At 44.3% G+C, this 13,911-nt stretch overlaps 1 protein-coding gene across 5 annotated transcripts in view; it reads left to right on the forward strand.

The window, feature by feature from the left end:
* The window catches only part of LOC142317006 (uncharacterized), a 378,054-nt gene that overhangs the window by 41,088 nt on the left and 323,055 nt on the right, over window positions 1-13,911 (forward strand). For all 5 annotated transcript variants that reach the window (XR_012754656.1, XM_075352880.1, XM_075352879.1 and 2 more), the window contains exon 2: window positions 6,133-6,170. The gene's annotated coding sequence lies outside the window, so the exon portion shown is untranslated. The remainder of the gene's footprint in view (window positions 1-6,132; window positions 6,171-13,911) is intronic.

Here is a 13,911-nt window from a genome sequence, read left to right on the forward strand (position 1 = left end):
GATCGCTGCTCAGTGTCACACACAGCGAGATCGCTAATGAGGTCACTGCTGCGTCACAAAAAGCGTGACTTAGCAGCGATCTCGGCAGCGAGCTCGCTGTGTGTGAAGCACCCCTTACCCCGGGTGGTATTCTTTCCTGAGTCCTCAATTCAAAGATTAAATGATGTGGGCACTTACCCTGAACAGTTTGCTGTCTTCTGTGCTCAGGCTGCTACAGTTTCGTTATCCGTTCTCAATGGTGTGTTAGTCTTATTAGACCACACTGGAGTGCTACAGGGGTAGAGAAATGATTCCCAAGCAGCTGTCCGATAGCACTAGATACTCAGGTCGTTTGATCTCGCCGCACCGCTCACTCTCCAGCTAGAGGTCTTGTTTTTCCTTACCGTAAGGCTGACTTTTGCAGGTTACTATAGGTAAATACCGTCACCACCCAGGGCGTGGATGAATCAACCAAAAGTTATGTTGGATTTCTGCTGAATTAATGTCCAAGAGATAATGAACTGAGTTAGTACTAGAGACCGCAAGTGATTGAATAAAACTGGACTGTCCTCCGACGCGCGTTTCGGGGACTAATTCGGTCCCCTTCCTCAAGGATAGTCCAGCTTGAGGGCCTAGCTCTTTATATAGCGTCCTACTCCGCTAAAGAATCTACAATAAATCCTTTTAGAAAGTTATAATATGAATTTCATCTATGTGGATTAATGGTTCCATATAAATAGTGCTTAAACATTAAGAATAAAACATCAGTATCTCACAAAAAATCTCATAAAAGATCAGTACTCGTAAAAAATCTCATAGAAAATCTCAGAAAATTTCTCAAAACTCTCTAGTACCCTCTCACTTAGTTCTAATGCACAGCAATTTATATAATACAATTCCCACTCAATATTGCAACTAGCCCTTTTTATAATTTCTTATTTTTTATTTATTTCTTATTTTTAAAAACGTTTTTCCACAAAGTACATTCCCAAAACTTTTTTTGCAAAATTTTAATGGGGGATCTCTTAACTTACTCCGGAATTATAAATTTAATAATTATGAATAATTTAAGTAAAAATTATTAAGAATAAAACACCATTATCTCACAAAAAATCTCATAGAAAGTCAGTACTCGTAAAAAAATCTCATAGAAAATCTCTCAATAATATTTTCAAGTACTCTCTCACTTAGTTCTAATGCACAGTGATTTATATGATACAATTCCCACTCAATATTGCAACTAACCCTTTTTATCATCTTTCTTGTTTTTTTTTTTTATTCAGCGGTTTCCATTAAATAATTACCTTGTATGAAACTAATTATTCATGTTTTAAAAAGTAGTGCATATAAAAGGTATTTTATTGTCATTGATCAATTAAGGTTTTGTTGTGCCAGCATAGTAAAAAGTATCCTAAATTGGTGGTATACATAAAAGGGTGCTTTACACGCTGCGACATCGCTAACGATATATCGTCGGGGTCGGTCACGTCGTTAGTGACGCACATCCGGCGCCGTTAGCGACATCGCAGCGTGTGACACCAATGAGCGACGATCAACGAGCGCAAAAACGTGAAAAATCGTTGCTCGTTGACACGTCGTTCATTTCCTTAATATCGTTGCTGCCGCAAGTATGATGTTGTTTGTCGTTCCTGGGGCAGTACACATCGCTATGTGTGACACCGCAGGAACGACGAACATCTCCTTACCTGCGTCCACCAGCAATGAGGAAGGAAGGAGGTGGACGGCATGTTCCGGCCGCTCATCTCTGCTCCTTCTCTGCTATTGGACGTCTGCCGTGTGATGTCGCTGTGACGCTGCACTAACCGCGTCCTTAGAAAGGAGGCGGATCGCCGGCCAGAGCGATGTCGCAGGGAAGGTAAGTCCGTGTAACGGGTGTTAGCGATATTGTGCGCCACGGGCAGCGATTTGCCCATGTCGCACAACCGACGGGGGCGGGTACACTTGCTAGCGATAACGGTACCGATATCGCAGCGTGTAAAGTACCCTATATAATATACAGTATATGTGTTTTTAAATGCAATTAAAATTTACAAGAAAATTCTAACAACATCTCAATATATACTTTTGGTTGCGCAGGTAGAGTATTAATATTTGTTCAATATTATTATTTACAACTTTAAACTGCTCTACAGTAGAAACTACACTACACAGCAGAGCTGACAGATCCTCCATATACCACACAGGAGAGCTTACAGATCCTCCATATACCACAAAGAAGAGGTGACCGATCCTCCATATACCACAAAGGAGAGGTGACCGATCCTCCATATACCACACAGGAGAGGTGACCGATCCTCCATATATTACACAGGAGAGGTGACCGATCCTCCATATATTACACAGGAGAGGTGACCGATCCTCCATATACCACACCGAAGAGGTGACAAATCCTCCATATACCACACAGGAGAGCTGACAGATCCTCCATATATTACACAGGAGAGCTGACAGATCCTCCATATACCACACAGGAGAGCTGACAGATCCTCCATTAACCACACCGGAGAGGTGACAGATCCTCCATATATTACACAGGAGAGGTGACAGATCCTCCATATATTACACAGGAGAGGTGACAGATCCTCCATTAACCACACCGGAGAGGTGACAGATCCTCCATATATTACACAGGAGAGGTGACAGATCCTCCATATATTACACAGGAAAGGTGACAGATCCTCCATATATTACACAGGAGAGCTGACAGATCCTCCATATACCACACAGGAGAGCTGGCAGATCCTCCATATACCACATTGATTTATTTGGACTTTGCAAAGGCATTTGATACTGTAGCACATAATAGCCTTATACTAAAGCTCCAGAAGCAAGGACTAGGGGAAACTATATGCAACTGGGTAAGGAATTGGCTAAAAGATAGGAAACAAAGAGTAGTCATAAATGGAACATTCTCTAAATGGGCCATAGTCAGCAGTGGGGTGCCGCAGGGATCTGTGCTAAGACCAATTCTTTTTAATCTCTTTATTAATGACCTTGTGGATGGGATTGATAGTAAAGTGTCAGTCTTTGCTGATGACACCAAACTATGTAGGATATTAAAAACTGACCTTGATAGTACAATATTACAAAAAGATCTGGATAAGATGTCAGAATGGGCAGATACTTGGCAAATGAGATTTAATGTTGATAAATGTAAAGTAATGCACCTAGGACGGAGTAATCCTATAACTGCGTATACATTAAATGGAAGTAAACTCGGGACTACAGAACAGGAGAAGGACTTGGGTATTCTCATTACAAATAAGCTGAGCAGCAGCACTCAATGTCAGGCAGCAGCTGCAAAAGCAAACAAGATTCTAGGGTGTATAAAGAGAGATTAGATCCCGGGATCCCAACGTATTGTTACCCCTCTATAAATCACTTGTTAGGCCACATCTGGAATATGGGATTCAGTTTTGGGCTCCACATTTTAAAAAGGACATTCAGAAGTTAGAGTCAGTTCAACGGCGGGCAACTAGATTACTACAAGGAATGGAGGCCGCCCGTATGATGACAGGTTGAAAAAGTTAGATATGTTTAGCTTAGAAAAAAGACGTCTCAGAGGAGATCTCATTTATATGTATAAATACATGTGTGGTCAATATAAAGGACTTACACATGACTTATTCCTTCCGAAGACAATACTAAGGACCAGGGGGCATTCACTGCGAGTGGAAGAAAAGCGATTCCGACAGCTAAATAGGAAAGGGTTCTTTACAGTTAGAGCGGTCAGACTGTGGAATGCCGACCACAAGAGGTAGTGATGGCAGATACTATAACAGCTTTCAAAAAAGGGCTGGATGATTTCCTCAGTACACAAAACATTGTTGGTCATAAATGACTTTGTGACCAAATGTAGAACTGGTGGAGGAAGGTTGAACTCGATGGACCTAGGTCTTTTTCAACCTTAGTAACTATGTAACACACAGGAGAGCTGACATCCTCCATTAACCACACCGGAGAGGTGACAGATCCTCCATATATTACACAGGAGAGGTGACAGATCCTCCATATGTTACACAGGAGAGCTGGCAGATCCTCCATATACCACACAGGAGAGCTGACAGATCCTCCATTAACCACACCGGAGAGGTGACAGATCCTCCATATATTACACAGGAGAGCTGACAGATCCTCCTCCATATACCACTCCGAAGAGGTGACAGATCCTCCATATACCACACTGGAGAGGTGACAGATCTTCCATATACCACACTGGAGAGGTGACAGATCCTCCATATACCACACTGGAGAGGTGACAGATCCTCCATATACCACACTGGAGAGGTGACAGATCCTCCATATACCACACTGGAGAGGTGACAGATCCTCCATATACCACACTGGAGAGGTGACAGATCCTCCATGTACCACACAGGAGAGCTGACAGATCCTCCATATATCACACTGGAGAGGTGACAGATCCTCCATATATTACACAGCAGAGGTGACAGAGCCTCCATATACCACACAGGAGAGCTGACAGGTCCTCCATATACCACACTGGAGAGGTGACAGATCCTCCATATACCACATAGGAGAGCTGACAGATCCTCCATATACCACACTGGAGAGGTGACAGATCCTCCATATACCACACTGGAGAGGTGACAGATCCTCCATATACCACACTGGAGAGGTGACAGATCCTCCATATACCACACTGGAGAGGTGAAAGATCCTCCATATACCACACAGGAGAGCTGACAGATCCTCCATATACCACACTGGAGAGGTGACAGATCCTCCATATACCACACAGGAGAGCTGACAGGTCCTCCATATACCACACTGGAGAGGTGACAGATCCTCCATATACCACACTGGAGAGGTGACAGATCCTCCATATACCACACTGGAGAGGTGACAGAGCCTCCATATACCACACAGGAGAGCTGACAGGTCCTCCATATACCACACTGGAGAGGTGACAGATCCTCCATATACCACACTGGAGAGGTGACAGATCCTCCATATACCACACTGGAGAGGTGACAGATCCTCCATATACCACACTGGAGAGGTGACAGATCCTCCATATACCACACTGGAGAGGTGACAGATCCTCCATATACCACACCGGAGAGGTGACAGATCCTCCATATACCACACTGGAGAGGTGACAGATCCTCCATATACCACACAGGAGAGCTGACAGATCCTCCATATACCACACTGGAGAGGTGACAGATCCTCCATATACCACACTGGAGAGGTGACAGATCATCCATATACCACACTGGAGAGGTGACAGATCCTCCATATACCACACTGGAGAGGTGACAGATCCTCCATATACCACACTGGAGAGGTGACAGATCCTCCATATACCACACTGGAGAGGTGACAGATCCTCCATATACCACACCGGAGAGGTGACAGATCCTCCATATACCACACTGGAGAGGTGACAGATCCTCCATATACCACACAGGAGAGCTGACAGATCCTCCATATACCACACTGGAGAGGTGACAGATCCTCCATATACCACACTGGAGAGGTGACAGATCATCCATATACCACACTGGAGAGGTGACAGATCCTCCATATACCACACTGGAGAGGTGACAGATCCTCCATATACCACACCGGAGAGGTGACAGATCCTCCATATACCACACCGGAGAGGTGACAGATCCTCCATATATTACACCGGAGAGATGACAGATCCTCCATATATTACACAGCAGTGGTGACAGAGCCTCCATATACCACACAGGAGAGCTGACAGATCCTCGATATACCACACAGGAGAGCTGACAGATCCTCGATATATCACACAGGAGAGCTGATAGATCCTCTATAATACATTTCATATTTACTTCTATTCTAAATTAATTAAATATTGTCTTTTTAGAAGCTATGAAAAGACAAACTCAGTGGACTCCTCCTTTACAATGCTAGGTGATTATCGACAGAAGCTTTGACTCATTTCTACAATACTTTGAAAAAGCAGGAATACATCTTTAATTTAATGTCATCATACGACTTGATGACATAATAAGCATTCTTCTTTTGTTGGGAGTAACTCCTTTTGTTTCTTAAAGAGATACTCATATTTTTTCATAGCCTCTCAGAAAGCTTAAGATAAATTATTAATTCTCCATCTGTATCTTTACTTCAACACAGTGAACATGCAAGTGAGAAGATCACTAGCGTCTACCGCAGTAAGTACATACCTTTTAGGTTTAATCCTTTGCTCAGAGTAACCCAGTGATTTTTTATTTATTTAAAACATTGTTTTATACCTTTATTCTAAACTTATTACTTTTTATGTTTTTGTAAAAGCATTAATGCTAAATTTACACTTTCTAACTTTTATTGTTTTGTTTCATTTTGTTTATGTTTTTTTTATATGGCTTTCAAAGCAAAAATAGCATCACTTGTCATTTCTCATGCGGTAAAAAATGATGGAAACACTAAAAGACCCAAGTGGGACTTCCATGTGATTCTTTAGTAACTGATCTGTGTGGAATCTAATAGATCACATATTCTTAATATTACTATAGCAAGTGTGAAAATTGCCACAGATTTCAGACCATTTTACTGAACATAGTACAGTGGAGCCTTGCTTAACTAGAGCAATCCATTCTGGGACTGTGCTTGTTAACCAAGTTACCCGTTCAGCAAAGCAAGATTTCCCATAGGAAATCATTGCAATTCAGACAATTCGTTCCACAACTTGTTAAATGTCCCATCCTGGTCCCCTATTGTGCCATTCCACACATGCACAAACACGTACAAACACATACAAACTCACACAAGCACACACGCAAATATTATATGCTCACCTTACCTTCCGTTGCATCGCCGGACTCCTGGGACTTGCTGATCTTTGGTACGGGGCTGAGCCGTGTATCGGTTTACCATAACGACGAGGGAGGAACTTCCACGGCCAGAGCGCTGACGGCAAAGGCAGAGCCGCTTGCCTCTGACTGGCCAGCGCGCTGCCTTTGAGTAGCGGTGACAGGAACCAGGAAGTTCCTGCTTCATCGCTATGGATGCCGATGCACAGCCTGGAGTGGAGTGGAGCGGAGCGGCGAACTACAGGACCCAGGAGGCCAGCGATGAAACGCAAGGTAAACTATATTATATTATATGCTCACCTTACCTCCATTCCATCACAGGCCTCTTGGGTCTTGTAGTTCGCCGCGAGGACGTCGCAATGTACCCGGAACTACAAGAACCATGAGACTGGCGGTGGAACGGAATGTAAGGTGAGCATAATACTGTATGTGTGTGCGTGCGTGTGTGTGTGTGTGTTTGTGCGTACATGTGTGTGTTTGTGTGGACTGCAACTTCGGGTTAGCGCGTGGTGGATGTACGGAACCGGAAGTGTGTGCGGTGAGGATTTTGCTCGTACAGCAAAGCTTTCTCGTAAATCGAATTACAAATTTAGAGAAAGCTTTGCTTGTTAAGCGAAATTCTCGTTAAGTGGGTTACTCGTTAAGCGAGGTTCCACTGTATAACAATCAGTGTTAGGTCTGTATAGATAGCAGTAAATTTAAACTATTTGTATGACTCATACAACCATGGAGGTGTAAAATGCATTAACAACTTCTAATTGCAATACAATATAGCATTATGCTCAAATTGCTGTGTTGCAGTGTAACATGTAGCTGACATTCTGCTGCAACAGATGTTTTATTTCTTTTTACTTATTTATATTGCAGCTAAGTTAGAAAAAACTGGGCGACGACACCCTTTAGTAATGTTTGCACAGGGTGTTTTTGCATTGTTTTTTTAGCAGCGTTATTGCCTTGGTTTTATGCAAATCCATACTAATAAAACGCTCCTTTTTACAGTCCCAGCAAAGTCTATGGAATCTCATGCACGCACACACAAATCACCTCCAGGATTTTCCTGACTGTTTTGTTCATCTGCGTTTTTGCTGCGTTATTCAAAGAATGAGCATGTCAATCTTTTTCAGTGTTTTTGCAATGGATTTGCATTGAAACCACCTACAGGATAAAAAAAGAGCTGCAAAACCAGCATCAAAAAACGCACCAAAACTGCAGATGACTCCCAGGAGACCTCCTGCCACAATATCTGGTTTTGGTCAGGAAAAACCGCTGCAAAAACGCCCTGTGTGAACGTAGCCTTTGTCAGTAAATTCTTAAACCTGCAACATGATTGCAGAGTACTAATGAGTTTACATGCCAATACTGATTTGCACATGTTTGTATTGTAAAGCATTATGTAAGTTATTAAATAACTGCAACTTCTAGTTACCTAGGGTAACAACAAAAAAAAAGGAATAAAATAAAGATCCTCCAAAAAATAAATCATAATTAGTGATGGACGAGCATGCTCAGTATTTGATCGAGCATCGGGGTGCTCAAGATGCTCAATACTCAATGGCGTATCCTGGTACTTGGGCACCATGCTTATGTGTCTGCCTCGCTCAAGATGTTCAATACTCAATAGCGTATCCTGGTACTTGGGTGCCATGCTTATGTCTGCCCCGCATGTGTCATGGCTGATTTTTCAGCCACTAAATATGGGGGATCGTCTGGCAATCAGGGTTTTACCATAGCAATGTTGGCTACTGGCATTACTATGATTGGCTGGTTGCCATGCTCGGTGCACTGTACCTGGAAATAGTATAGGGAGAGTTTCTGATGTAGGCGGGACAGTGTATTATAGTGTCACAGTACCTGCTGGGGCCACATTAAACCAACAGTCCTTTTCAGGGCTCATTCAAATGGATAAAAGTGTATAATAATACCGCTCTAAGCTCTAATTAGTATAGGGTTAGTTTCTGGAGTAAGGATATTGTATTAGAGACATTTAGGCAGGGTTAATTGCCTTAAGGCCACGTCTCACTAAGCGACATCGCTAGCGACATCGCTGCTGAGTCACAGTTTTTGTGATGCAACAGCGATCTTGCCAGCGATGTCGCTGTGTGTGACATCCAGCAATGACCTGGCCCCTGCTGTGAAGTCGCCGGTCGTTGCTGAATGTCCTGGACCATTTTTTAGTTGTTGCTCTCCCGCTGTGAAGCACACATCGCTGTGTGTGACAGCGACAGAGCAACAACTAAATGTGCAGGGAGCAGGGAGCTGGCTTCTGCGGACACTGGTAACCAAGGTACACATCGGGTAACCAAGCAAAGGCTTTGCTTGGTTACCCGATATTTACCTTGGTTACCAGCGTCCGCAGCTTCTAGAAGCCGGCTCCCTTCTCCCTGCACACGTAGCCAAGGTACACATCGGTTAACTATAAAGCAAAGCGCTTTGCTTAGTAACCCGATGTGTACTATGGTTACCAAGCACAGCGTCGTTACACAGGTCGCTGGTGGTTGATCTCTGATCGCTGTGGAGATCTGCCTGTTTGACAGCTCACCAGCGACCATGTAGCAACGCTCCAGCGATCCCTGCCAGGTCAGATCACTGGTGGGATCGCTGGAGCGTCGCTTAGTGTGACGGTACCTTTACAGTACCTGCTGCCACATACAACCAAAATTCCTTTTCAGGTCTAATGTGCATACATCCCATTCTGCAATAATACCTTTCTGAGTCTGCAAGTAGTGTCGGGTTAGTTTCTGGACTAGGGATAGTGTATTGGAGGCATTTTGGGAGTGTTTATTACGATACAGTCCTTGGTGCTGCCACATACTAGCAAAAGTCCTTCCAGGTCTAATATACATACATTCTAGTCTCTGAGTCTGTAATTAGTGTAGGGTTATCTTCTGGACAAGGCATACTGTATTAGAGGCATTTAAGCAGTGTTCATTCCCTTTCTGTATGTTGCTGCTGCCACATACAACCAATAGTCTTTTTCAGGGCTAAATTAAATACTTTGTAGTCTCTAATAAAACTGGTCTTATCTGTACACATAATTTTAAAATGTGCAAGGTAAGGGACGTGAAAGTGACGTCCCGCTGATGGTGGTGCACACAAATGCCATAGCCGTGGGCCAAGCCAAACTAGGCCTGTTGCAGGAGCATACGAAAAACACATCATCTAGACCTAGTTTCCAGTCTCACTTTGCAGGGGGCTGCAGGACACCACTGTTGAAGCCAAAACAATACAAGCAGCTTGTGGACTGGATGGTAGATAATGCTTCCAGTCTGTTTATCAGCCCCACCCTGTCTTCCACATGGTCCGGTCTGACTAGTCAATAGTCTAGACCACATAATTCTCACCCTGATCCTTTCTCCCACCATGTCGGGTCCTAGGAGACAAGTGAACCCACACTTGGTTACTCCAAGGAGCTCTTTATCTTTCCATTCATGGCTTTTTCTGGGCTCTCACCGTGCACATTTCAAGAGGGACATTAAGAGATCTTGTGCGGTGATGCCCAAATATTTGAGCAGCAATGGTCAGTAGAAAGCTACGGTGGGGCACGAAAATTACAGTCTCAAGAGGTGGATGATAATGATTATGAGACAGTAGCCATCAAGTTAGGTTAAATCAACAAGTCAGGAAGAGCACCAGAGTGAGTAAGTGAAAGACAAGGTGGTGGATGAGGAAGTCACTGACCCAACCTGGCAAGATGGCATGCAGAGCAAACACAGCAGCGCAGATGGGGAGGGATCCTCAGCTGAAGAGCAGAAACCTTCCTCAAGTAATCCCAGTTTGGCAATTACACCCATCTGGGAATTCATCTAGGGTATAGTGATAATTTTGACTCCATGGGTGTCTTCCAGAAACAAGCAGCAATGGATGTTGGAGAATGAAAATGGAAATCTGTACATTGTCGTGCCCATACATTGTGCCCAGAGTGAGCTTTTGAGACCTGTACTTCATAAATTCAGTGGACATCACTCGCTACAGAAATGCCACACATGTGGATGCTAACTGCGGTTTAGGCACACTATGGGTCTCAGGAGGGAAGGGGGCATTTGGATTTTGGTGTGCAGATTTCGCTGGATTTCGTTTGAGTGGTAAGGAGCCATAGTACTTTTACAGACTCTTTGTGCTTCCAGTTATGTGGAATCCCCCTATATTTCTGTTAACAGATGGTGAATCTGACTGGGGACTTCTTTGAGGGTTGAGTAGAAGGTTTTATTGATGGCATTTTGGGGTACATAACATTTTGGATCAGTTCACGTTTATTATATGCTCTACCTTAAGTGCTTACATCGAGTTTTCTATCTAAGTATGCAAAATATGGGATTCAGATGAAACCTCCAATGGATGCATTCAATAATGAGGCCGCAAAGCTACTCTGGGCTCTGTATGACTTCTGTTCAGCTGTGTCCAGCTTTTAAGATGTGCACAAAAGAGGTGGTCGACCGCTCTTTTATGCTTGTCTAAAAAAGATGGGAACGGGCGGATCATAAGCCAAAGAGAGTCAAAACTGTCCGCATCTGCCTCATTAAAGGGAATCTTCCATCTGGGGTTCTGTCTGAATCACATTGTCATGCAGTGCGCACCTTTGCACTCGCTGGGTGTCATGGCGGCGTTGGACTCTTCACATCACAGAGTCTGACCAACAACCTGAGTTCTCTTAGTTGCTTAGCCTGACTCAGGTGTCAGCTGTTTTAGCTTCACTACTTTCCAGTTCAGTATTAGTTTATTCCTGCTGGCTTTGTGAACTGCTATTATGAGCTCAGGATGCTTTGACCACTCACAGCCTCCTTCACGCTTTATAAAGTACTGGATCCGGTTGCTCCTCACCGAATATAGTTCAGCGTTGCTTCAGCGATGTAAGTCCCTATGTAATAATTATAATGGATAACACAGGAATCTGCGTGGAGCAAAGACACAACTGAACCCATTTTATAGGTGATAAAGTTTGTATTGTAACACACGGTGATTAGCAAACAAGTGCAGAGGAAAAAGAAAGTTCATAAACACACAGTGAAAATATCAAATGAAGCCTTTAAAGGGAACCTGCCAGCAGAAATTTCGCACTAAACCTAAAAGATTCCACCTCTGCAGCTCCTGGGCTGCATTCTGGAAAGGTTCCTGTTGCTATTGTGCCCCCTTTGAGACCTAAATAAAGACTTTATAAAGTCTTACCTTTTTGTATGCAAATCTTTTTTTATAGTCACGGGGGCGGGCTGTCTTGCGTCCGTTATTCTCCCTCCTGCCGCTTTACGCCGTCCCCCATCACTCATTTCCATACCTGAGGACGCCGCCCAGTGCTTCTGAGGTCTCGCCCATGCCCAGTGCCACTCTCGCGGGACTGAGCACTGTGCACAGTGTGACCGTTGGTGACGTGATTGTGCAGGCGTGAGATTATGGGCGGCGCTGTGATTGTCATCAGCAAGTACCCGCCCATAATCTCGTGCCCGCGCTTCTCACTCTGCCTCCACTGTTATGCGCAAGCGCTGGCCATATGACCCCTCGTCACCTCTTACCCATCTTTCCCTGGAGCAAGAAATAGATGGGTAAGAGGTGACGTTGGGTCATATGGCCAGTGCTTGCGCATAACGGTGGAGGCAGAGTGAGCAGCGCGGGCACGAGATTATGGGCGGGTACTTGCTGATGATAATCACAGCGCCGCCCATAATCTCACGCCTGCTCAATCACGTCACCAGCGGTCACACTGTGCACAGTGCTCAGTCCCTCGAGAGTGGCACTGGGCATGCGCGAGACCTCGCCCCCGTGACTATAAAAAAAGATTTGCATACAAAAAGGTAAGCCTTTATAAAGTCTTTATTTAGGTCTCAAAGGGGTCACAATAGCAACAGGAACCTTTCCAGAATGCAGCCCAGGAGCTGCAGAGGGGGAATCTTTTAGGTTTAGTGCGAAATTTCTGCTGACAGGTACCCTTTAAGGAAAGTCTCTAGAAAACGTCATAGGATAATGTGATTTAGCAATGCAGTCCTTGAAGCTCCATAAGGAAGTCTCTTTAAGTCCAAAGCGAGATGCTGTGCAGTATACAATGTTCAGGAAACAAATGCAGAGTAATTTCTAATGTCCAGAACAGTCCTGTGCTCTGCTACTGCATCAATTCAATGGTGGAAGCAACAAAGCAGTATACAATGGTTAGGAAACAAATGCAGAGCCGTTTCTAGTGTCCAGAACAGTCCTGTGCTCTGCTACTGCATCAATTCAATGGTGGAAGCAACAAAGCAGTATACAATGGTCAGGAAACAAATGCAGAGCAGTTAATTAACTAAGCCAGCTTACGTGACAGCAAGGCAGGTCAGAACCACAGCAAGCCTAAACATCAGCAGCAGATGAGCAGAACCTCTGAAGAGTAGCAACAGGAGTTTCACACAGGATTTGCTGAAGTAACTTGAGATGCCACTAAGAGTAGGAAACCAGGCAGAATACTCAAGCAGAGGACTGGAGGCTGGACTGTAATTAAAAAGGCAAGAGGATAGAACACAAGGAGAAGAATGAAGCAGGGGATACCATCTTGGAAAAGGGCAAAAAGCCCAAAAAGGATAAACAGAAAAACCAGTGTCCTGACACCCTATTACAGTAATCCAGAACCTGGTGATCTGTCATGTGTTTTCCAGTGTGGTGTGGAAAGATTCCTGGTGATAGTTTATTTATTCCCTGTGTTTTATTTCTTCCTGGGCACGTATTGTCTCTCCCTTGTGTCTAATTGAAGTGTGCATGTGTTTTGGTTCTTCCCCTGTCTGTGGTATTTGTGGGGCCTGCATTTACGGTCCTGGCCCGCTCCTGTGGTGGGGGAGAGGGGGTGTTTAGATCAGGGTTGGGACAGGAGTTAGGGTCACGCTGGCTGTAAAGACCTGGCTACCATCAAGCCTACCTCTGGGATAAGGGACAGCACAGGGTCCTTAGTCTGAGGGCCAGTTTAGGGGTACCTGCTCAAGGTACCCTAATGCCTTGTGGCACAGATATTTCAGAGATATACATGTAAACCCCTGCACTCCTCCATGAAAAAGCGGGTATAACACCCGCGAAACGATCGTCGGAGCTTCTACCCTATCTGTGCCTGTGCCTCACCTATTATTGTTCCAGGTAAAATTTTCCCTCTGTA

Source organism: Anomaloglossus baeobatrachus, chromosome 6, assembly GCF_048569485.1.
Source record: "Anomaloglossus baeobatrachus isolate aAnoBae1 chromosome 6, aAnoBae1.hap1, whole genome shotgun sequence".
Lineage (NCBI taxonomy): Eukaryota > Metazoa > Chordata > Amphibia > Anura > Aromobatidae > Anomaloglossus > Anomaloglossus baeobatrachus.